The 22644-nt window shown below is 46.0% G+C and overlaps 2 protein-coding genes across 2 annotated transcripts in view; one reads left to right on the top strand and one right to left on the bottom strand.

Annotated features, from left to right (window-relative positions):
- The window catches only part of LOC138672438 (oocyte zinc finger protein XlCOF8.4-like), a 47440-nt gene extending 32898 nt beyond the window's left edge, over positions 1-14542 (bottom strand). The window contains exon 1 of the mRNA XM_069760410.1: positions 14502-14542. The gene's annotated coding sequence lies outside the window, so the exon portion shown is untranslated. The remainder of the gene's footprint in view (positions 1-14501) is intronic.
- LOC138672441 (uncharacterized) overlaps positions 1-22644 on the top strand; it is a 654503-nt gene that overhangs the window by 542863 nt on the left and 88996 nt on the right. The gene's annotated exons all lie outside the window — the stretch shown is intronic.

Genomic DNA, 22644 nt, shown 5'->3' with positions numbered 1-22644 from the left:
GTGTGGGGGGATGGCGGAACTGTGGGAATATTATACTGTGTGTGGGGGATGGCGGTACTGTGGGAATATTATACTGTGTGTGGGGGATAGCAGTACTGTGGGAACATTATACTGTGTGTGGGGGGATGGCGGTGCTGTGGGAATATTATACTGTGGGGGGACCCTGTACTATAAGAACAACCTGTTTCCTTCCTTCCTTCCTTCTATAGTTGGGTCGCATGTACTGTAAGGCCGGCGTCACACTAGCGAGTTTTACGGACGTATGAGAGGTGCAGAAAATACGGATTGCATATGGTACAATGATTCTCTATGGGGCAGCTCCTATCTGCCGTATTTTACTGATCCGTATTATACGGTCTTCTACAGCCGTAGAAAATCGCAGCATGCTGCGTTTGTCACCGTATTGCGCAAAAAATAAGCCAATGAAAGTCTATGGGGGAGAGAAAAATACGGATTACACACGGACCAACAGTGTGACTTGCGAGAAATACGCAGCGGGGTTCTAGCGAAAAGCCGGCAATTCAGTGCGGTGTACAGTAAAATCACACTGACAGGTTAGAATAGAATATATATATGTCAGTGAGACACATATATGTACAGTCATGGCCAAAAGTATTAACACCCCTGCAATTCCGTCAGATAATACTCAGTTTCTTCCTGAAAATCATTGCAAACACAAATTATTTGGTATTATCTTCATTTAATTTGTCTTAAATGAAAAAACACAAAAAGAATTGTCCTAAAGCCAAATTGGATATAATTCCACACCAAACATAAAAAAGGGGGTGGACAAAAGTATTGGCACTGTTCGAAAAATCATGTGATGCTTCTCTAATTAGTGTAATTAACAGCACCTGTAACTTACCTGTGGCACCTAACCGGTGTTGGCAATAAATAAATCACACTTGCAACCAGTTGACATGGATTAAAGTTGACCCAACCTCTGTCCTGTGTCCGTGTGTACCACATTGAGCATGGAGAAAAGAAAGAAGACCAAAGAACTGTCTGAGGACTTGAGAAACCAAATTGTGAGGAAGCATGAGCAATCTCAAGGCTACAAGTCCATCTCCAAAAACCTGAATGTTCCTGTGTCTACCGTGCATAGTGTCATCAAGAAGTGTAAAGCCCATGGCACTGTGGCTAACCTCCCGAGATGTGGACAGAAAAGAAAAATTGACAAGAGATTTCAACGCAAGATGTGCGGATGGTGGATAAAGAACCCTGACTAACATCCAAACAAGTTCAAGCTGCCCTGCAGTCCGAGGGTACAACAGTGTCAACCCGTACTATCCGTCGGCGTCTGAATGAAAAGGGACTGTATGGTTGGAGACCCAGGAAGACCCCACTTCTTACCCCGAGACATAAAAAAGCCAGGCTGGAGTTTGCCAAAACTTACCTGAAAAAGCCTAAAACGTTTTGGAAGAATGTTCTCTGGTCAGATGAGACAAAAGTAGAGCTTTTTGAGCAAAGGCATCAACATAGAGTTTACAGGAGAAAAAAAGAGGCATTCAAAGAAAAGAACACGGTCCCTACAGTCAAACATGGCAGAGGTTCCCTGATGTTTTGGGGTTGCTTTGCTGCCTCTGGCACTGGACTGCTTGACCGTGTGCATGGCATTATGAAGTCTGAAGACTACCAACAAATTTTGCAGCATAATGTAGGGCCCAGTGTGAGAAAGCTGGGTCTCCCTCAGAGGTCATGGGTCTTCCAGCAGGACAATGACCCAAAACACACTTCAAAAAGCCCTAGAAAATGGTTTGAGAGAAAGCTCTGGAGACTTCTAAGGTGGCCAGCAATGAGTCCAGACCTGAATCCCGTAGAACACCTGTGGAGAGATCTAAAAATGGCAGTTTGGAGAAGGCAGCCTTCAAATATCAGAGACCTGGAGCAGTTTGCTGAAGAAGAATGGTCTAAAATTCCAGCAGAGCATTGTAAGAAACTCATTGATGGTTACCAGAAGCGGTTGGTCGCAGTTATTTTGGCTAAAGGTTGTGCAACCAAGTATTAGGCTGAGGGTGCCAATACTTTTGTCTGGGCCATTTTTGGAGTTTTGTGTGAAATGATCAATGTTTTGCTTCATTCTCTTTTGTGTTTTTTCATTTAAGACAAATTAAATGAAGATAATAATACCAAAGAATTTGTGATTGCAATCATTTTCAGGAAGAAGCTGAGTATTATCTGACAGAATTTGCAGGGGTGTCAATACTTTTCGCCATAACTGTATATATATTAATATTTCATACAGCGCTAGATAGCTTAAAAGCTGGTAATTCAATTGCCGGCTTTTCTTATCTCCTTCCTAAACCCGACATGATATGAGACCTGGTTACATACAGTAAACCATCTCATATCACCTTTTTTTTTGCATATTCCACACTACTAATATCAGTAGTGTGTATGTGCAAAATTTGGGCGCTGTAGCTATTAAATTAAAGGGTTAAATCGCGGAACAAAATGGCGTGGGCTCCCGCGCAATTTTCTCCGCCAGAGTAGTAAAGCCAGTGACTGAGGGCAGATATTAATAGCCTGGAGAGGGTCCATGGTTATTGCCCCCCCCCTCCCCGGCTAAAAACATCTGCCCCCAGCCACCCCAGAAAAGGCACATCTGGAAGATGCGCCTATTCTGGCACTTGGCCACTCTCTTCCCATTCCCGTGTAGCGGTGGGATATGGGGTAATGAAGGGTTAATGCCACCTTGCTATTGTAAGGTGACATTAAGCCAGATTAACCCCTTAACGACCGCCGATACGCCTTCTAACGGCGGCAGTTAAGGGTACTTAAACCACAGCGCCGTTAATTAACGGCGCTGTGGAAAAAGTAAATAGCGCCTCCCAGAGTCGGATTTTCTCTGGGGTCTCGGCTGCCGGGGGTAGCCGAGACCCCAGAGAACATGATTCGGGGGGGTTTTTTACCGACCCCGCTTTTGCGATCGCCGGTAATTAACTATTTACCGGCGATTGCAAAAAGAAAAACGCGATTTCCCTTTTAATTTCTCTGTCCTCCGATGTGATCGCACATCAGAGGACAGAGAAATGGGGTCCCAGATAGCCCCCCAATACTCACCTGTTTCCCCCGGTGCTCCTCGTGGCTCCCGATGGGCGCCGCCATCTTTTTCCGACAAAAAAATGGCGGGCGCATGCGCAGTGCGCCCGCCGGCCGGCACCGGGGGAATCTTTGGGGTCGCACATCAGAGGACAGAGAAATAGGGGGATTCAGGGACCCTGCCATACTTACCGGTGTCCCTGGGTCCTCCTGCGTCCTCTCCTGCCTGCCGGCGTCTTCTTTGGGAAACAAAATGGCGGGCGCATGCGCAGTGCGCCCGCCATCTGTCGCCATCTGCCGGCCGGCAGGAGAAAGCAGTTGGGGCTAAAATTAGGGCTAGGGTTAGGGTTGGGGCTAGGGTTAGGACTAGGGCTAGGGTTAGGGCTAAATTTAGGGTTGGGGCTAAATTTAGGGTTAGGCTTCTTTCTCACCTGCGTCGGTACGGAGCCGTCTCAATGCGTTGGCCCGACATACCGGCGCACGTTGTGAAAATTGTGCACAACGCGGGCAGCGGATGCAGTTTTTCAACGTATCCGCTGCCCAATCTATGTCCTGGGGAGGAGGGGGCGGAGTTACGGCCATGCATGCGTGGTCGGAAATGGCGGACGCGACGTACAAAAAAACGTTACATTGAACGATTTTTTGTGCCGACGGTCCGCCAAAACGCAACGGATCCAGTGCACGTCGCGATCCGTCGGCAATACAAGTCTATGGGCAAAAAAATGCATCCTGCGGGCACATTTGCAGGATCCGTTTTTTGTCCAAAATGACGGATTGCGACGGATGCCAAATGACGCAAGTGTGAAAGTAGCCTCAGCGCTAGGGTTAGGGTTGGGGCTAAAGTTAGGGTTAGGTTTGGGGCTAAAGTTAGGGCTAGGGTTGCGGCTAAAGTTAGGGTTAGAGTTGGGATTAGGGTTAGGGTTTGGATTAGGGTTGGCATTAGGGTTACGCTTGGGATTAGGGATAGGTTTGGGATTAGGGTTAAGGTTAGGGTTGTGATTAGGGGTGTATTGGGATTAGGGTTAGGTTTGAGGTTAGGGTTGAGATTAGGATTAGGGGTGTGTTGGATTTAAGGTTTTGATTAGGGTTATGGTTAGGGTTGACATTAGGGTTGTTTTGGGGCAAGGGTTGTGATTATCGTTAGGGTTGTGATTAGGATTATGGATCAGGTTGGGATTAGGGTTAGGGGTGTGTTGGGGTTAGGGTTGGAGTTAGAATTAGGGGGTTTCCACTGTTTAGGTACATCAGGGGGTCTCCAAACACGACAGCCAATTTTGCGCTCAAAAAGTGTTGTGAATTCCGCTCTTGGGCTCCCTCCGGTGGTTGTAAGTAGCATTTTTGTGGGTTCTGCTCTTGGGCTCCCTCCTGTGGTTTTGAGTGGTATGGCTGCTTCTTGGATTTAGCTTCAGCAGCTGTTTTCACTGATCGTCTTTCTGGCTCGGCTATATTAGTCTGGCCTTATCCCTCATTCAATGCAAGTTGTCAATTGTTCCTGCCTGGAGTCATTGCTCTTAGGATTTTCCTGACACTCTGACCAGTTCAGCAAAAGCTAAGTCCTTGCTTGTCCTTTTGCAGTTCACTTGTTGTGAACTTTGTTGTTCAGCACTTTCTATGTTTTGTTCATTTGTCCAGCTTATCAGTATGGATCTATTCAGCTAGGCTGGAAGCTCTGGGCAGCAGAGTTTGCCCTCCACACCTTTAGTCAGGTGTGGAGATTTTTGCATTCCTCTGCAGTGGACTTTTTCTAGTTTTTATTACTGACCGCACAGCGTTCTGTCCTGTACTATTTCTATCTAGCTAGAAGTGGCCTCCTGTGCTTAATCTTGTTTCATACTACGTATGTCATTTCCTTCTCCTCTCACAGTCATTACTTGTGGGGGGCTAATGTATCCTTTGGGGATTTTCTCTGAGGCAAGATAGTTTTCCTGCTTCTATCTTTAGGGGTAGTTAGCTCTCAGGCTGTGACGAGATGCCTAGGCAGAGTTAGGAGCATTCCATGGCTACTTCTAGTGTTGTGTCGAGCTTAGGGACTGCGGTCAGTACAGTTACCACCTGCTCAGAGCTAGTCACATGTCGCTCCTTAATCACCAGACCATAACAAAAAGTCAAATGGTGCTCCCTCCCTTCTGAGCTCTGCCGTGCGCCCAAACAGTGGATTACCCCCACATATAGGGCATCAGCGTACTCGGGATAAATTGGACAACAACTTTTGGGGTCCAATTTCTCATGTTACCCTTGTAAAAATAAAAACTTGGGGGCTACAAAATCTTTTTTGTGGAAAAAAAAAATATTTTTTATTTTCACGACTCTGCATTATAAACTTCTGTGAAGCACTTGGGCATTCAAAGTTCTCGCCACACATCTATATAAGTTCCTTGGGGGTCTAGTTTCCAAAAGGGGGTCACTTGTGGGGGGTTACTACAGTTTAGGTACATCAGGGGCTCTGCAAATGCAACATAACGCCCACAGACCATTCTATCTAAGTCTGCATTCCAAAATGGCGCTCCTTCCCTTCCGAGCTCTGCTGTGCGCCCAAACAGTGGTTTACCCCCACATATGATGCCCCCATCAGCGTACTCGGGATAAATTGGACAACAACTTTAGTGGTCCAATTTCTCCTGTTACCCTTGTGAGAATAAAAACTTGGGGGCTACAATATCTTTTTTGTGGAAAAAAAATTTTTTTTTTACTTTCACGACTCTGCATTCTAAACTTCTGTGAAGCACTTGGGCATTCAAAGTTCTTACCACACATCTAGATAAGTTCCATGGGGGGTCTAGTTTCCAAAATGGTGTCACTTGTGGGGGGTTTCCACTGTTTAGGCACATCAGGGGCTCTCCAAACGCGACATGGCGTCCGATCTCAATTCCAGCCAATTCTACATTGAAAAAGTAAAACGGCACTCCTTCTCTTCCAAGCTCTGCGGTGCGCCCAAACAGTGGTTTACTCCCACATATGGGGTATTGACGTACTCAGGAGAAATTGCACAACAACTTTTGTGGTCTAATTTCTCCTGTTAGCCTTGTGAAAATAAAAATTTGGGGGCAAAAAGATCATTTTTGTAGAAAAAATGTGATTTTTTATTTTCACCGCTCTACGTTATAAACTTCTGTGAAGCACTAGGGGGTTCAAAGTGCTCACCACACATCTAGATAAGTTCCTTAAGGGGTCTAGATTCCAAAATGGTGTCACTTGTGGGGGGTTTCCACTGTTTAGGCACATCAGGGGCTCTCCAAACGCGACATGGCGTCCGATCTCAATTCCAGCCAATTCTGCATTGAAAAAGTCATAAGGCGCTCCTTCACTTCCAAGCTCTGCGGTGCGCCCAAACAGTGGTTTACCCCCACATATGGGGTATCGACGTATTCAAGAGAAATTGCACAACAATTTTTATGGTCTAATTTCTCCTGTTACCCTTGTGAAAAAAATAATTTGTGGGCGAAAAATCATTTTTGTGTAAACAAATGCGATTTTTTATTTTCACGGCTCTACGTTATAAACTTCTGTGAAGCACTTGGGGGTTCAAAGTGCTCACCACACATCTAGATAAGTTCCTTAAGGGGTCTAGTTTCCAAAATGGGGTCACTTGTTGGGAGTTTCCACTATTTAGGCACATCAGGGGCTCTCTAAACGTGACATGGTGTCCGATCTCAATTCCAGACAATTCTGCATTGAAAAAGTCAAACAGCGCTCCTTCACTTCCAAGCTCTGCGGTGCGCCCAAAAAGTAGTTTACCCCCACATATGGGGTATTGGCGTGTTCAGGAGAAATTGCATAACAAAATTTATGGTTACATTTCTGTTTTTACACTTGTGAAAATAAAAAAAATGGTTCTGAATTAAGATGTTTGCAAAAAAAAGTTAAATGTTCATTTTTTCCTTCCACATTGTTTCAGTTCCTGTGAAGCACGTAAAGGGTTAATAAACTTCTTGAATGTGGTTTTGAGCACCTTGAGGGGTGCAGTTTTTAGAATGGTGTCACACTTCATTATTTTCTATCATATAGACCCCTCAAAATGACTTCAAATGTGATGTGGTCCCTAAAAAAAATGGTGTTGTAAAAATGAGAAATTGCTGGTCAACTTTTAACCCTTATAACTCCCTAACAAAAAAAAAATTTTCTTTCCAAAATTGTGCCGATTTAAAGTAGAGATGTGGGAAATGTTATTTATTAACTATTTCTCGTGACATATCTCTCTGATTTAAGGACATAAAAATACAAAGTTTGAAAATTGCAAAATTTTAAAAATTTTCGCCATATTTCCGTTTTTTTCATAAATAATCGCAAGTAATATCGAAGAAATGTCACCACTAACATGAAGTACAATATGTTACGAAAAAACATTCTCAGAATCAGCGGGATCCGTTAAAGTGTTCCAGAGTTATAACCTCATAAAGTGACAGTGGTCAGAATTGCAAAAATTGGCTCGGTCATTAAGTACCAAATTGGCTCTGTCACTAAGGGGTTAATAATGGAGAGGCATCAATTATGACACCTATCCATTATTAATGCAATAGTATGAAATGGTTAAAATAACACACACACATTATTACAAAGTATTTTAATGAAATAAGTACACAGGTTGTTGTAATATTTTATTATACTGGTAATCCACCTTAAGACCCTTGTCACTTGGAACAAATGTAAAAAAAAAAAAAACAACAATATTCCATACCTTTCGTCGTTCTGTCTCGTCCCATGCTGTAAATCCATCTGAAAGGGTTAACTAATTTTACAAGCAGAAGCCTGCTAATGCAGCCGCCCCTGTCTGTAAAAACCCAGGGAATGAATGGAATGTAGGTGAATGACCTGTAACATAGTAACATAGTAACATAGTTAGTAAGGCCGAAAAAAGACATTTGTCCATCCAGTTCAGCCTATATTCCATCATAATAAATCCCCAGATCTACGTCCTTCTACAGAACCTAATTGTATGATACAATATTGTTCTGCTCCAGGAAGACATCCAGGCCTCTCTTGAACCCCTCGACTGAGTTCGCCATCACCACCTCCTCAGGCAAGCAATTCCAGATTCTCACTGCCCTAACAGTAAAGAATCCTCTTCTATGTTGGTGGAAAAACCTTCTCTCCTCCAGACGCAAAGAATGCCCCCTTGTGCCCGTCACCTTCCTTGGTATAAACAGATCCTCAGCGAGATATTTGTATTGTCCCCTTATATACTTATACATGGTTATTAGATCGCCCCTCAGTCGTCTTTTTTCTAGACTAAATAATCCTAATTTCGCTAATCTATCTGGGTATTGTAGTTCTCCCATCCCCTTTATTAATTTTGTTGCCCTCCTTTGTACTCTCTCTAGTTCCATTATATCCTTCCTGAGCACCGGTGCCCAAAACTGGACACAGTACTCCATGTGCGGTCTAACTAGGGATTTGTACAGAGGCAGTATAATGCTCTCATCATGTGTATCCAGACCTCTTTTAATGCACCCCATGATCCTGTTTGCCTTGGCAGCTGCTGCCTGGCACTGGCTGCTCCAGGTAAGTTTATCATTAACTAGGATCCCCAAGTCCTTCTCCCTGTCAGATTTACCCAGTGGTTAAATCTGGGTAAACCCAGTGATATCTAGGATGTGGGATTTTAGTGTTCCCTTTAGTTTTTTGAGCAGTGTATAAAAAATCAATTTCTATGTAATCATAACACTTAAAGGGATTTTTCAGTTTCGCAAAATTTCTGTCTCCCCGGTGCTTGTTTAAAAAAAAAAGCTTGCGCGCTTTTCTCATTCTCCAAACGTTGAGTCTCCTCCTCTCCTCCCGGTGTCTGTTATTGTCTGCATTGCTGATGTCATGTCGACAGCGCTGCATCCAGTCACTGAGCTCACAAGTTTTTTTTTGCAACCGGAGGGAAAGGGTTATACAAAGCCGGAAACCACTGTAATTCAGGATTTCTGATGAGATTACCTCTACTACCCAACAAGATATAAGTTTTACATAGTAACATAGTAACATAGTTAGTAAGGCCGAAAAAAGACATTTGTCCATCCAGTTCAGCCTATATTCCATCATAATAAATCCCCAGATCTACGTCCTTCTACAGAACCTAATTGTATGATACAATATTGTTCTGCTCCAGGAAGACATCCAGGCCTCTCTTGAACCCCTCGACTGAGTTCGCCATCACCACCTCCTCAGGCAAGCAATTCCAGATTCTCACTGCCCTAACAGTAAAGAATCCTCTTCTATGTTGGTGGAAAAACCTTCTCTCCTCCAGACGCAAAGAATGCCCCCTTGTGCCCGTCACCTTCCTTGGTATAAACAGATCCTCAGCGAGATATTTGTATTGTCCCCTTATATACTTATACATGGTTATTAGATCGCCCCTCAGTCGTCTTTTTTCTAGACTAAATAATCCTAATTTCGCTAATCTATCTGGGTATTGTAGTTCTCCCATCCCCTTTATTAATTTTGTTGCCCTCCTTTGTACTCTCTCTAGTTCCATTATATCCTTCCTGAGCACCGGTGCCCAAAACTGGACACAGTACTCCATGTGCGGTCTAACTAGGGATTTGTACAGAGGCAGTATAATGCTCTCATCATGTGTATCCAGACCTCTTTTAATGCACCCCATGATCCTGTTTGCCTTGGCAGCTGCTACCTGGCACTGGCTGCTCCAGGTAAGTTTATCATTAACTAGGATCCCCAAGTCCTTCTCCCTGTCAGATTTACCCAGTGGTTTCCCATTCAGTGTGTAATGGTGACATTGATTCCTTCTTCCCATGTGTATAACCTTACATTTATCATTGTTAAACCTCATCTGCCACCTTTCAGCCCAAGTTTCCAACTTATCCAGATCCATCTGTAGCAGAATACTATCTTCTCTTGTATTAACTGCTTTACATAGTTTTGTATCATCTGCAAATATCGATATTTTACTGTGTAAACCTTCTACCAGATCATTAATGAATATGTTGAAGAGAACAGGTCCCAATACTGACCCCTGCGGTACCCCACTGGTCACAGCGACCCAGTTAGAGACTATACCATTTATAACCACCCTCTGCTTTCTATCACTAAGCCAGTTACTAACCCATTTACACACATTTTCCCCCAGACCAAGCATTCTCATTTTGTGTACCAACCTCTTGTGCGGCACGGTATCAAACGCTTTGGAAAAATCGAGATATACCACGTCCAATGACTCACCGTGGTCCAGCCTATAGCTTACCTCTTCATAAAAACTGATTAGATTGGTTTGACAGGAGCGATTTCTCATAAACCCATGCTGATATGGAGTTACACAGTTATTCTCATTGAGATAATCCAGAATAACATCCCTCAGAAACCCTTCAAATATTTTACCAACAATAGAGGTTAGACTTACTGGCCTATAATTTCCAGGTTCACTTTTAGAGCCCTTTTTGAATATTGGCACCACATTTGCTATGCGCCAGTCCTGCGGAACAGACCCTGTCGCTATAGAGTCACTAAAAATAAGAAATAATGGTTTATCTATTACATTACTTAGTTCTCTTAGTACTCGTGGGTGTATGCCATCCGGACCCGGAGATTTATCTATTTTAATCTTATTTAGCCAGTTTCCTTAACCTGTAGTTACCTTGAGTTGCGGTGATGCGCCCTCTGCTGGATGTCCTCATATGAACTCGAGCCTGGGAACTTTTCAGAATATTTTCCCACGCTTGAGTTCATATGAGGACATCCAGCAGAGGGCGCATCACCGCAACTCAAGGTAACTACAGGTCATTCACCTACATTCCATTCATTCTCCGGGTTTTTACAGGCAGGGGAGGCTGCATTAGCAGAGCTTCTGCTTGTAAAATTAGTTAACCCTTTCAGATGGATTTACAGCGTGGGACGAGACAGAACGACGGAAGGTTTGGAATATTGTTGTTTGGTTTTTTTTACATTTGTTCCAAGTGACAAGGGTCTTAAGGTGGATTACCAGTATAATAAAATATTACAACAACCTGTGTACTTATTTCATTAAAATACTTTGTAATAATGTGTGTGTGTTTTTTTAACCATTTCCTTCTATTGGATTAATAATGGATAGGTGTCATAATTGACGCCTCTCCATTATTAATTTTAAGCGTGCCCTAAAAACTCATTTGTTCAGATTGGCCTACCGCCTCAACACATTACCTAACGATCCCTGTGTGGCCTATCATAAAAAATAAAAAATAAAAAAGTTCCTCGTATCATGTTCTCATTCACTTTATGCACTTAATAGCCCTCTGTGTCTGTACTGCTACATACTTAGGCAGATAACTGGTTCATGCAGCTTTACATGAACACCCGAGCCTTATACTATAGCCGGTCCGAATAACTAAAGCAATTGTTACCATCCACCGCTCGTGTCTCCCCTTTTCCTCATAGTTTGTAGCTTGCGAGCAGCAGGGCCCTCACTCCTCCTGGTATCTGTTTTGAACTGTATTTCTGTTATGCTGTAATGTCTATTGTCTGTACAAATCCCCACTATAATTTGTAAAGCGCTGCGGAATATGTTGGCGCTATATAAATAAAATTATTATTATTAATTATTATTATTATTATTATTAATCTGGCTTAATGTCACCTTACAATAGCAAGGTGGCATTAACCCTTCATTACCCCATATCCCACCGCTACAGGGGAGTGGGAAGAGAGTGGCCAAGTGCCAGAATAGGCGCATCTTCCAGGGGGGCCAATAACCGTGGACCCTCTCCAGGCTATTAATATCTGCCCTCAGTCACTGGCTTTACTACTCTGGCGGAGAAAATTGTGCGGGAGCCCACACCATTTTTTTCTGCCATTTAACCCTTTAATTTAATAGCTAGAGCACCCAAATTTTGCACATACACACTACTAACATTAGACATGTGGAATATGCAAAAAAATGGGGATATGAGATGGTTTACTGTATGTAATCATGTCTCATATCATGTCGGGTTTAGGAAGGAGAAAGCAAAACCCGGCAAATGAATTACCAGCTTTTAAGCTATATAGATGAAATATTAATATATATATATATATATATATATATATATATATATATATATATATATATATATATATATATGTGTCTCACTGACATATATATATACAGTGGGGCAAAAAAGTATTTAGTCAGTCAGCAATAGTGCAAGTTCCACCACTTAAAAAGATGAGAGGCGTCTGTAATTTACATCATAGGTAGACCTCAACTATGGGAGACAAACTGAGAAAAAAAAATCCAGAAAATCACATTGTCTGTTTTTTTAACATTTTATTTGCATATTATGGTGGAAAATAAGTATTTGGTCAGAAACAAAATTTCATCTCAATACTTTGTAATATATCCTTTGTTGGCAATGACAGAGGTCAAACGTTTTCTGTAAGTCTTCACAAGGTTGCCACACACTGTTGTTGGTATGTTGGCCCATTCCTCCATGCAGATCTCCTCTAGAGCAGTGATGTTTTTGGCTTTTCGCTTGGCAACACGGACTTTCAACTCCCTCCAAAGGTTTTCTATAGGGTTGAGATCTGGAGACTGGCTAGGCCACTCCAGGACCTTGAAATGCTTCTTACGAAGCCACTCCTTCGTTGCCCTGGCGGTGTGCTTTGGATCATTGTCATGTTGAAAGACCCAGCCATGTTTCATCTTCAATGCCCTTGCTGATGGAAGGAGGTTTGCACTCAAAATCTCACGATACATGGCCCCATTCATTCTTTCATGTACCCGGATCAGTCGTCCTGGCCCCTTTGCAGAGAAACAGCCCCAAAGCATGATGTTTCCACCACCATGCTTTACAGTAGGTATGGTGTTTGATGGATGCAACTCAGTATTCTTTTTCCTCCAAACACGACAAGTTGTGTTTCTACCAAACAGTTCCAGTTTGGTTTCATCAGACCATAGGACATTCTCCCAAAACTCCTCTGGATCATCCAAATGCTCTCTAGCAAACTTCAGACGGGCCCGGACATGTACTGGCTTAAGCAGTGGGACACGTCTGGCACTGCAGGATCTGAGTCCATGGTGGCGTAGTGTGTTACTTATGGTAGGCCTTGTTACATTGGTCCCAGCTCTCTGCAGTTCATTCACTAGGTCCCCCCGCGTGGTTCTGGGATTTTTGCTCACCGTTCTTGTGATCATTCTGACCCCACGGGGTGGGATTTTGCGTGGAGCCCCAGATCGAGGGAGATTATCAGTGGTCTTGTATGTCTTCCATTTTCTAATTATTGCTCCCACTGTTGATTTCTTCACTCCAAGCTGGTTGGCTATTGCAGATTCAGTCTTCCCAGCCTGGTGCAGGGCTACAATTTTGTTTCTGGTGTCCTTTGACAGCTCTTTGGTCTTCACCATAGTGGAGTTTGGAGTCAGACTGTTTGAGGGTGTGCACAGGTGTCTTTTTATACTGACAACAAGTTTAAACAGGTGCCATTACTACAGGTAATGAGTGGAGGAAAGAGGAGACTCTTAAAGAAGAAGTTACAGGTCTGTGAGAGCCAGAAATCTTGATTGTTTGTTTCTGACCAAATACTTATTTTCCACCATAATATGCAAAAAAAATGATAAAAAAACAGACAATGGGATTTTCTGGATTTTTTTTTCTCAGTTTGTCTCCCATAGTTGAGGTCTGCCTGTGATGTAAATTACAGACGCCTCTCATCTTTTTAAGTGGTGGAACTTGCACTATTGCTGACTGACTAAATACTTTTTTGCCCCACTGTATATATATACAGGAGGGGGAGATATATATATACAGGAGGGGAGATATATATATATATATATACAGTACATATGTTGTTACGATTTTTTGACACATGGATCCCTTGTATGTCCGTATGTCGGTTTTGCAAGCCTGCGAGAAAATCTCGCAGTACGGATGCCATACGGATGATGCCATGCGCAAAATACGCTGACACACCCCGCCTACGGAGGACATACGGACCACTATTTTGGGGACTTTTCTGCGTATTACGGCCGTAAATAACGGACCGTATATTTATACGCTGAGTGTGAGGCCGGCCTAACTCTGAGGGTACGTGTCCACGTTCAGGATGGCCGGCGGTTTGGACGGAACGGCAAACTCGCTCCGCCCAAAGCTCCGCCCCTTCTGGGACGCGGTGATGCCGGATGTGTTCTTTGCACACATCCGGAATCATCGCACCCCACACATAGGGCCCTGTGTTATACCTTGCAGCGGCGCCGCAAGGTAAACGGACATGCTGCGATCTAAAAAGACGCGCCGCATTTCCGGAGTCGCAGAACCGCCGGATGCGTGTTACCACACATAGTGGAGACAGGGTTTCATGAAATCCCCTCCACTATGCTGTAACATCTGGACGCTGCGGGTTTGATGCTGTGGCTCTATGCAGCGTCAAACACGCAGCGTTTCCTGAACGTGGAAACATACCCTTACTGGAAACAACAAAAATGATATAAATGGGCAACAAAAACACCAAGAGAGTCTCAGTGCAGAAGGGGTTAATGTCCCCCTCCGCAATGGAGAACCTGCACCTACCTCCACCTGCAGAGCCGCCACCACATATATGGCTGCTGTGTGCGCACAGGACCTGTGATGAGGTCACCGGAGGGAGGAGTCAGGGGTCACATGATCAGGGCCTCAGTGTGTGCAGGACTCTGCTGTGCTGGTTGTCATGGTGCCAATGAGGGGAAGTTGATGTGAGGGGTCAGGAGGGGTTTACAGTGTGGATGTAGCGGAGCCGTGTGTACGAGGTGTACGGAGCGGAGCCGTGTGTACGAGGTGTACGGAGCGGAGCCGTGTGTGTACGAGGTGTACGGAGCAGAGCAGTGTGTATGAGGTGTACGGAGCGGAGCCGTGTGTACGAGGTGTACGGAGCAGAGCCGTGTGTGTACGAGGTGTACGGAGCAGAGCCGTGTGTGTACGAGGTGTACGGAGCAGAGCAGTGTGTATGAGGTGTACGGAGCGGAGCCGTGTGTACGAGGTGTACGGAGCGGAGCCGTGTGTGTACGGAGAGGAGCCGTGTGTACGAGGTGTACGGAGCGGAGCCGTGTGTACGAGGTGTACGGAGCAGAGCCGTGTGTGTACGAGGTGTACGGAGAGGAGCCGTGTGTGTACGAGGTGTACGGAGCGGAGCCGTGTGTACGAGGTGTACGGAGCGGAGCCGAGTGTGTACGAGGTGTACGGAGCGGAGCCGTGTGTACGAGGTGTACGGAGCAGAGCCGTGTGTGTACGAGGTGTACGGAGAGGAGCAGTGTGTGTACGAGGTGTACGGAGCGGAGCCGTGTGTGTACGAGGTGTACGGAGCGGAGCCGTGTGTGTACGGAGAGGAGCAGTGTGTGTACGAGGTGTACGGAGCGGAGCCGTGTGTGTACGAGGTGTACGGAGCGGAGCCGTGTGTGTACGAGGTGTACGGAGAGGAGCAGTGTGTGTACGAGGTGTACGGAGAGGAGCCGTGTGTGTACGAGGTGTACGGAGCGGAGCCGTGTGTGTACGAGGTGTACGGAGCGGAGCCATGTGTGTACGAGGTGTACGGAGAGGAGCCGTATGTGTACATAGTAACATAGTAACATAGTAACATAGTTAGTAAGGCCGAAAAAAGACATTTGTCCATCCAGTTCAGCCTATATTCCATCATAATAAATCCCCAGATCTACGTCCTTCTACAGAACCTAATAATTGTATGATACAATATTGTTCTGCTCCAGGAAGACATCCAGGCCTCTCTTGAACCCCTCGACTGAGTTCGCCATCACCACCTCCTCAGGCAAGCAATTCCAGATTCTCACTGCCCTAACAGTAAAGAATCCTCTTCTATGTTGGTGGAAAAACCTTCTCTCCTCCAGACGCAAAGAATGCCCCCTTGTGCCCGTCACCTTCCTTGGTATAAACAGATCCTCAGCGAGATATTTGTATTGTCCCCTTATATACTTATACATGGTTATTAGATCGCCCCTCAGTCGTCTTTTTTCTAGACTAAATAATCCTAATTTCGCTAATCTATCTGGGTATTGTAGTTCTCCCATCCCCTTTATTAATTTTGTTGCCCTCCTTTGTACTCTCTCTAGTTCCATTATATCCTTCCTGAGCACCGGTGCCCAAAACTGGACACAGTACTCCATGTGCGGTCTAACTAGGGATTTGTACAGAGGCAGTATAATGCTCTCATCATGTGTATCCAGACCTCTTTTAATGCACCCCATGATCCTGTTTGCCTTGGCAGCTGCTGCCTGGCACTGGCTGCTCCAGGTAAGTTTATCATTAACTAGGATCCCCAAGTCCTTCTCCCTGTCAGATTTACCCAGTGGTTTCCCGTTCAGTGTGTAATGGTGATATTGAGGTGTACGGAGCGGAGCCGTATGTGTACGAGGTGTACGGAGCGGAGCCGTGTGTGTACGAGGTGTACGGAGCGGAGCCGTGTGTGTACGAGGTGTACGGAGAGGAGCCGCGTGTGTACGAGGTGTACGGAGAGGAGCCGTGTGTGTACGAGGTGTACGGAGAGGAGCAGTGTGTGTACGAGGTGTACGGAGCGGAGCTGCGTGTGTATGAGGTGTACGGAGCGGAGCCGTGTGTGTACGAGGTGTACGGAGCTGAGCCGTGTGTACGAGGTGTACGGAGCGGAGCCGTGTGTGTACGAGGTGTACGGAGCGGAGCCGTGTGTGTACGAGGTGTACGGAGAGGAGCCGTGTGTACGAGGTGTACGGAGCAGAGCCGTGTGTGTACGAGGTGTACGGAGAGGAGCCGTATGTGTACGAGGTGTACGGAGCAGAGCCGTGTGTGTACGAGGTGTACGGAGAGGAGCCGTATGTGTACGAGGTGTACGGAGCAGAGCCGTGTGTGTACGAGGTGTACGGAGGAGAGCCGTGTGTGTACGAGGTGTACGGAGAGGAGCAGTGTGTGTACGAGGTGTACGGAGCGGAGCCGTGTGTGTATGAGGTGTACGGAGAGGAGCAGTGTGTGTACGAGGTGTACGGAGCGGAGCCGTGTGTGTACGAGGTGTATGGAGCAGAGCCGTGTGTGTACGAGGTGTACGGAGCGGAGCCGTGTGTGTACGAGGTGTACGGAGCGGAGCCGTGTGTGTACGGAGCAGAGCCGTGTGTGTACGAGGTGTACGGAGCGGAGCCATGTGTGTACGAGGTGTACGGAGAGGAGCAGTGTGTGTACGAGGTGTACGGAGCAGAGCCGTGTGTGTACGAGGTGTACGGAGCAGAGCCGTGTGTGTACGAGGTGTATGGAGCACAGCCGTGTGTGTACGAGGTGTACAGAGCAGAGCCGTGTGTGTACGAGGTGTACGGAGCAGAGCCGTGTGTGTACGAGGTGTACGGAGCAGAGCCGTGTATGTACGAGGTGTACGGAGAGGAGCCGTGTGTGTACGAGGTGTACGGAGCGGAGCTGCGTGTGTATGAGGTGTACGGAGCGGAGCCGTGTGTGTACGAGGTGTAAGGAGCTGAGCCGTGTGTACGAGGTGTACGGAGCGGAGCCGTGTGTGTACGAGGTGTACGGAGCGGAGCCGTGTGTGTACGAGGTGTACGGAGAGGAGCCGTGTGTACGAGGTGTACGGAGCAGAGCCGTGTGTGTACGAGGTGTACGGAGAGGAGCCGTATGTGTACGAGGTGTACGGAGCAGAGCCGTGTGTGTACGAGGTGTACGGAGAGGAGCCGTATGTGTACGAGGTGTACGGAGCAGAGCCGTGTGTGTACGAGGTGTACGGAGGAGAGCCGTGTGTGTACGAGGTGTACGGAGAGGAGCAGTGTGTGTACGAGGTGTACGGAGCGGAGCCGTGTGTGTATGAGGTGTACGGAGAGGAGCAGTGTGTGTACGAGGTGTACGGAGCGGAGCCGTGTGTGTACGAGGTGTATGGAGCAGAGCCGTGTGTGTACGAGGTGTACGGAGCAGAGCCGTGTATGTACGAGGTGTATGGAGCGGAGCCGTGTGTACGAGGTGTACGGAGCGGAGCCGTGTGTGTACGAGGTGTATGGAGCAGAGCCGTGTGTGTACGAGGTGTACGGAGCGGAGCCGTGTGTGTACGAGGTGTACGGAGCGGAGCCGTGTGTGTACGGAGCGGAGCCGTGTGTGTACGAGGTGTACGGAGCGGAGCCGTGTGTACGGAGCGGAGCCGTGTGTGTACGAGGTGTACGGAGCGGAGCCGTGTGTGTACGAGGTGTACGGAGCGGAGCCGTGTGTGTACGAGGTGTACGGAGCGGAGCCGTGTGTGTACGAGGTGTACAGAGCGGAGCCGTGTGTGTACGAGGTGTACGGAGCGGAGCCGTGTGTACGAGGTGTACGGAGCGGAGCCGTGTGTGTACGAGGTGTACGGAGCGGAGCCGTGTGTGTACGAGGTGTACGGAGCGGAGCCGTGAGTGTACGAGGTGTACGCAGCGGAGCCGTGTGTGTACGAGGTGTACGGAGCGGAGCCGTGTGTACGAGGTGTACGGACTGGAGCCGTGTGTGTACGAGATGTACGGAGAGGAGCCGTGTGTGTACGAGGTGTACAGAGCGGAGCCGTGTGTGTACGAGGTGTACAGAGCTCAATCTGGCGGCTCGACGGATCCGACGTAAATTGTGAAAAACTGATGTGACGGATCCGTTTTTTCTCTGGATCCAACTAGCGGATCTGGCAAAAAAACGCATCCGTCGCATCAGTTTTTCATCCGTTTCTTCCATTTTTTTATCAGTTTTACGACGGATTATGACGGATCCATTTTTTTAAAAATGCTCATGGGAGGCTCCCAAACCTTAGTGGCTACTGAAAACCTATATATACAGTGTTCCTTCAGCCCATGTGTGACAGGTTGTAGCGCAAGAGGCGAAGATGGAAGGCGTGATGGCAAACATTCTGAAGATTAATGTGGATTTCACTGTTGAGGCGAATCATTTGAAAGCGATTGTTATGGAGAAGGAGCAAGAAAGACAACGCATCATGCGTCTGCGCCAACGTTTTTGGGTCCACCCAATAACAGCACAGAGAATGATTCGTGGGGTGCATTCTACACATGGAGTTTAGAGGAAACCCTGAAAAAATTTTCTCACATGTTCGGATGCAAATGGAGAACTTTGATTTATTGGTGGAACGGATTGGACACCTCATCAGAAGAAGTGACACATATTATTATTATTTATTTCTATAGCAACATTAATTCCATGGTGCTGTACATGAGAGGGAGTTGCATCAAAATACAAATATCACTGATAGTAAAACTAGTACAGAGGGGAGAGGACCCTGCCCTGGCGGGCTTACATTCTACAGGATTATGAGGAAGGAGACAGTAGGTCGAGGGTTGCAGTAGCTCCAATTGTGTTGAGGTGGCCATGTGGTCATTACAGGTTGCAAGCTTTCTTGAAGAGGTGGGTTTTCAGGTTTCTTGTGAAGGATCCAGATGTGGTGGACAATTGTATTGGACTTCATCTAAATCATTGATAAAGATGTTGAACAACACTGGGGCTAGGACCGAGCCTTGTGTTATCTCACTTGAGACATTCTTCCAACTGAACGTGCAAGCATTTATTAAGGCCGGGATCACACATGCGAGAAATACTTCCAAGTCTCGCATGGTAATTCCCGGCATTGCCGCTGTCACTCAGGAGTGGAGCGTCGGCCGAATAGCAATACATGCGGCCGCATGCTCCGCTGCTGAGTGATGGCGACAATGCCGGGAATTACCATGCGAGACTCGGACGTATTTCTCGCATGTGTGATCCCGGCCTAACACTGAGTAGGTTCACTGAGCCAGTTATGAGTCCACCTAACCGTAGCCTTGCCAATCCCATACATGGTCATTTTGTCAATAAGGATAGTATGAGATACTTTATCAAATGATTTGCCGAAGTCGAGATATACTATGTCTACCGCATTTCTATGATCCACCCAGTCAGCGATTCCATGATAGTAAGAAATTAGATGAGTTTGTCGTCCATGCTTTGTGCATTTGTATAGACACATCTTAGTTTGTAATATTGCAGCTTCTCCATTTCAACAGCAGAACATCTGATGGTGACTCTTCGGTAATCCATTTTTATTGTATCTCCTACTGTTAAAGCTGACTTTTAACTGTAATGTTGTTGCTGGTATTTTGTACTTATTATTGCCTTTCCTTTTTTTACAGATTCCTTGCAACTGGCGAATCCCTTTTATCACTCCATTTCCTGTTCCGTCTTCGGATTTCAACCATATCGGGGATTGTGAAGCACCCCTGCCGTGCATTGTGGGACTGTTTGCATGAAGAATTCATCCCACATCCCACAACTGAGAGTTGGCTGGAGATTGCAGAAAAATTCCAACAAATTTGTCAGTTTCCCAATTGCTTAGGTGCAGTGGACGGGAAACATATCCGCATCGTCAAACCTTGCCCATCTGGCTCTGAATATTTCAACTACAAGAAATATTTCTACATTGTGCTCATGGCCATCGCCGACGCTAAATACAAATTTATAGCGGGCAATATTGGGGCCTATAGCCGTTCCAATGATTCACAAGTTTTTAAAGTGTCTGCAATGGGGCGTCATCTCTATGGAACCACATTCCAATTTCCACCCCCAAGACCGCTGCCTGAAACCTCTGGGCCACCAATGCCATTTGTATGTGTTGGAGATGAAGCCTTCCACCTCTCGGAACACCTGCTGAAGCCATCATCAAGTAGTGGATTGACTAAAAGAATTTTTAATTACCGCTTAACACGAGTGTGAAGAATGGTGGAGTGCACTTTTGGGATTCTAACAGCAAAATGGCGAGTTCTGTTGACCGCTATTAACCTGAAGACTGACACTGTGGACGAAGTGGTGAAAGCTTGTGTGGTCCTGCACAATTTTGTTATATGCAAGGAACAGATTGCCATGTGTCACGATATGGTATGAAATATCATAAGTAGTTCTCTTGCTAGCCTGCGTGGGCAAAGCCCCCCTTCCCTTTCATTCAGCCAAGAGCTGCTTTTCCAATGTACTGGGGGAAGTTTTATTGCCGAATAGAATTTACGACTGGCATTTCCTGTGTAAGCTCTTGTTCAGCTACAAGTGATGTAGAAACTTCAAAATTCCTGAAAGATTCTTTGTTTAGTTTTTGTTAGATATTAGGCAAACGATTTAAGCTAGAAATACGAAAATATATATTCGTATTCCCACTCGGTGTATCTACCCATCCCTTGAAACTCGGGCTTCTAACTCCGTCTGGTAAAGAAGTAGGGTTTTCTCTGTAAATATGTATCCCAGATAGGACATATTTGATCTCATTAGAATGCTCACGTTAATCCGAGATGAATGATAGGTTGAGTCTGACTCTGTCATGTTTTGTAGCGAAGTTATAGCAAGTAGATAAATTTAAGATTGAAGTACTCAGAATGTAGAGAGAGGAGGGTCTGGATAAGCCAGCCCTTCTGTGATGTCAAAGCCTTGAAGGTATTAAGTTGTGGCAGGCTCCCCAGCTCAGTCTCTCTGCTTGATTTCTTCTTCTGGACTTCTTGTCTTCTCCTGGAAGAGCCCTGCACACGTCCAAATGAGCTGGGACATATGGGAAACTCCACTAGCCTGCTTGCCTACAATGCTTTGAACATGTGAGTGATACTTTTTCTCATTTATTCCCTTTATGTTATAATTACCCTTGTACATATTTGCAATTGTCTCATTTGTAACATCTTATAAAATATTTTTGATAAAGCACTGCCTAATTTTTATGGAATATAATATTTCATATTAGTTCGTTCTCCTGTTCTAAACCGTACCCTAAGTCTCTTGAAGGGAAATACGCTACTGTTGTGTTGGGTTAGCTTCGGACCCGTTTAATCGAAGCTGGTGGCAGCATACGTTTTGTACCGGGTAGTTTGGTGGTGTTATAGCGACTGCGGCATTGATAATTATTGATCCTGCCTAAGTGGGAGTAGTTATCGCGTCGCTGCAGCGTGCCCAATAGCCAGTACATAGCAGGCAGCCTTTCTGGCGACTAATTACCCAGGGTGCAGTACCTAATCTGACCTGAGAGTAAGGGGCGCCAGAGAGCTGCAAGTGTTAAGTGGAACTGTAAGTGGGATATACATAAATCCCTGCAGTTTTTGGTATATTGAAAGCAGTGGGATACCTAGAATAAGCCCCTGCTGTAAACTAAGAGGTCAATAGCCTTGTGTGTGGTTTTTCATCACATCGTGGAGTGGAGGGATAACTAAGATAAGCCCCCCTGCACATGTGATAGCCGTCTGTTGGCCTAAAGTCACCTCAATCCGTGACGTAGGGGTGACGGTCACGGTGGGAATCCTGACCAATTGGTGACATCGGTCAGGGGAATCGTGACACCATGATTATCAGAACATTACTTATAGAAGTTCTGTGTCAGTTTCCAGAATGAGGGACAAATTTGCTGAATACTTTATGTCACGATTCCCCTGACCGCTGTCACCACTGGGTCAGGATTCACACCGTGACCGTCACCCCTACGTCACGGATCAGGGTGACTTTAGGCCAACAGACGGCTATCACATGTGCAGGGGGGCTTATCTTAGTTATCCCTCCACTGCTAACAATGTGATGAAAAACCACACACAAGGCTATTGACCTCTTAGTTTACAGCAGGGGCTTATTCTAGGTATCCCACTGCTTTTCTATATACCACGAACTGCAGGGATTTATGTATATCCCGCTTACAGTTCCACTTAACACTTGCAGCTCTCTGGCGCCCCCCTTACTCTCAGGTCAGATTAGG

The sequence above is a fragment of the Ranitomeya imitator genome, chromosome 3 (genome assembly GCF_032444005.1).
Source record: "Ranitomeya imitator isolate aRanImi1 chromosome 3, aRanImi1.pri, whole genome shotgun sequence".
Lineage (NCBI taxonomy): Eukaryota > Metazoa > Chordata > Amphibia > Anura > Dendrobatidae > Ranitomeya > Ranitomeya imitator.
The sequence above is the reverse complement of the archived record's forward strand: the minus strand, read 5'-3'. Positions and strand labels throughout refer to the sequence as shown.